Source organism: Arachis hypogaea, chromosome 11 (genome assembly GCF_003086295.3).
Source record: "Arachis hypogaea cultivar Tifrunner chromosome 11, arahy.Tifrunner.gnm2.J5K5, whole genome shotgun sequence".
NCBI lineage: Eukaryota > Viridiplantae > Streptophyta > Magnoliopsida > Fabales > Fabaceae > Arachis > Arachis hypogaea.
This window is the reverse complement of record NC_092046.1, coordinates 124,143,995-124,146,956: the sequence shown is the minus strand read 5'-3', so window position 1 is coordinate 124,146,956 and position 2,962 is coordinate 124,143,995.

Genomic DNA, 2,962 nt, shown 5'->3' with positions numbered 1-2,962 from the left:
CTCCCTCTCCATATTTCTTCTTCTTCTTCTTCTCTTCTTTTGTTTATTGCTCGAGGGCGAGCAATATTCTAAGTTTGGTGTGGTAAAAGCATAGCTTTTTTTGTTTTTCCATTACCATTGATGGCATCTAAGACCGGAGAATCCTCTAGAAGAGGGAAAGGGAAGACAAAAGCTTCCACATCCGAGTCATGGGAGATGGAAAGGTTCATCTCCAAAGCCCATCAAGACCACTTCTATGATGTTGTGGCCAAGAAGAAGGTGATCCCTGAGGTCCCTTTTAAACTCAAAAGAAATGAGTATCCGGAGATCCGACATGAAATTCAAAGAAGAGGTTGGGAAGTTCTAACAAATCCCATCCAACAAGTCGGCATCCTAATGGTTCAAGAGTTCTATGCCAATGCATGGATCACCAAGAACCATGATCAAAGTAAGAACCCGGATCCAAAGAACTATGTTACAATGGTTCGGGGGAAATACTTAGATTTTAGTCCGGAGAATGTGAGGTTGGCGTTCAACTTGCCATACATGGAAGAGAACGCACGCCCCTACACAAGGAGAGTCAACTTTGATCAGAGGTTGGACCAAGTCCTTATGGACATATGTGTAGAAGGAGCTCAATGGAAGATTGACTCCAAAGGCAAGCCGGTTCAACTAAGAAGATTGGACCTCAAGCCTATAGCTAGAGGATGGTTGGAGTTTATTCAATGCTCAATCATTCCCACTAGCAACCGGTCTGAAGTTACTATAGACCGGGCCATCATGATCCATAGCATCATGATTGGAGAAGAGGTGGAAGTTCATGAGATTATACCTCAAGAACTCTACAAGGTGGCTGACAAGTCCTCCACTATGGCAAGGTTAGCCTTTCTTCACCTCATTTGCCACCTATGCAATTCAACTGGGATTGACATAGAGGGAGATATCCTCATCAAAGAGGACAAGCCCATCACTAAGAAAAAGATGGAGCAAGCAAGAGAGCCCAGTCATGAAGCTCAAGAGGCGCAGGAAGCTCATCACCATGAGATTCCGGAAATGCCTCAAATGCACTTTCCTCCACAAAACTATTGGGAGCACATCAACACCTCCCTAGAAGAATTGAGTTCCAATATGGGACAACTAAGGGTGGAACATCAAGAGCACTCCATCATGCTTCATGAAATAAGAGAAGATCAAAAAGCAATGAGGGAGGAGCAACAAAGACAAGGAAGAGACATAGAAGAGCTCAAGGACATCATTGGTTCCTCAAGAAGGAAACGCCACCATCACTAAGGTGGATTCATTCCTTGTTCTTATTTCCTCTGTTTTTCGTTTTCTATGTTATGTGCTTATCTATGTTTGTGTCTTCATTACATGATCATTAGTAGTTAGTAACTTTGTCTTAAAGATATGAATGTCCTATGAATCCATCACCTCTCTTAAAAGAAAAATGTTTTAATTCAAAAGAACAAGAAGTACATGAGTTTCGAATTTATCCTTGAACTTAGCTTAATTATATTGATGTGGTGACAATGCTTCTTGTTTTCTGAATGTATGCTTGAACAGTGCATATGTCTTTTGAAGTTGCTGTTTAAGAATGTTAAATATGTTGGCTCTTGAAAGAATGATGACTAGGAGACATGTTATTTGATAATCTGAAAAATCATAAAAATGATTCTTGAAGCAAGAAAAAGCAGCAAAGAACAAAGCTTGCAGAAAAAAAAAATAAAAAAAAAATTTAGAAAGAAAAAGAAAAAGCAAGCAAAAAAAGCCAATAACCCTTAAAACCAAAAGGCAAGGGCAAATAAAAAGGATCCCAAGGCTTTGAGCATCAGTGGATAGGAGGGCCTAAAGGAATAAAATCCTGGTCTAAGTGGCTAAACCAAGCTGTCCCTAACCATGTGCTTGTGGCGTGTAGGTGTCAAGTGAAAACTTGAGACTGAGCGGTTAAAGTCAAGGTCCAAAGCAAAAAAAAGAGTGTGCTTAAGAACCCTGGACACCTCTAATTGGGGACTTTAGCAAAGCTGAGTCACAATCTGAAAAGGTTCACCCAATTATGTGTCTGTGGCATTTATGTATCCGGTGATAATACTGGAAAACAAAGGGCTTAGGGCCACGGCCAAGACTCATAAAGAAGCTGTGTTCAAGAATCATCATACTGAACTAGGAGAGTCAATAACACTATTCGAAATCTGAAGTTCATATAGATGCCAATCATTCTAAACTTCAATGGATAAAGTGAGATGCCAAAACTATTCAAGAGGCAAAAAGCTATAAGTCCCGCTCATATGATTGAAGCTTTGCTTCATTGATAGTTTGGAATTTATAGTATATTCTCTTCTTTTTATCCTATTTGATTTTCAGTTGCTTGGGGACAAGCAACAATTTAAGTTTGGTGTTGTGATGAGCGGATAATTTATACGCTTTTTTGCATTGTTTTTAGTATGTTTTTAGTAGGATCTAGTTACTTTTAGGGGTGTTTTCATTAGTTTTTATGTTAAATTCACATTTCTGGACTTTACTATGAGTTTGTGTGTTTTTCTGTGATTTCAGGTATTTTCTGGCTGAAATTGAGGGACTTGAGCAAAAATCAGATTCAGAGGTTGAAAAAGGACTGCTGATGCTGTTGGATTCTGACCTCCCTGCACTCAAAGTGGATTTTCTGGAGCTACAGAACTTGAAATGGCGCGCTTTCAATTGCGTTGGAAAGTAGACATCCAGGACTTTCCAGAAATATATAATAGTCCATACTTTGACCAAAAATAGATGACGTAAACTGGCGTTCAACGCCAGCCTTCTGCCCAAATCTGGCGTCCAGCGCCAGAAAAGGATCCAAAACCAGAGTTGAACGCCCAAACTGGCACAGAAACTGGCGTTCAACTCCACAAATGGCCTCTGCACGTGCTACACTTAAGCTCAGCCCAAACACACACCAAGTGGGCCCAGGAAGTGGATTTATGCATCAATTACTCACTCATGTAAACCC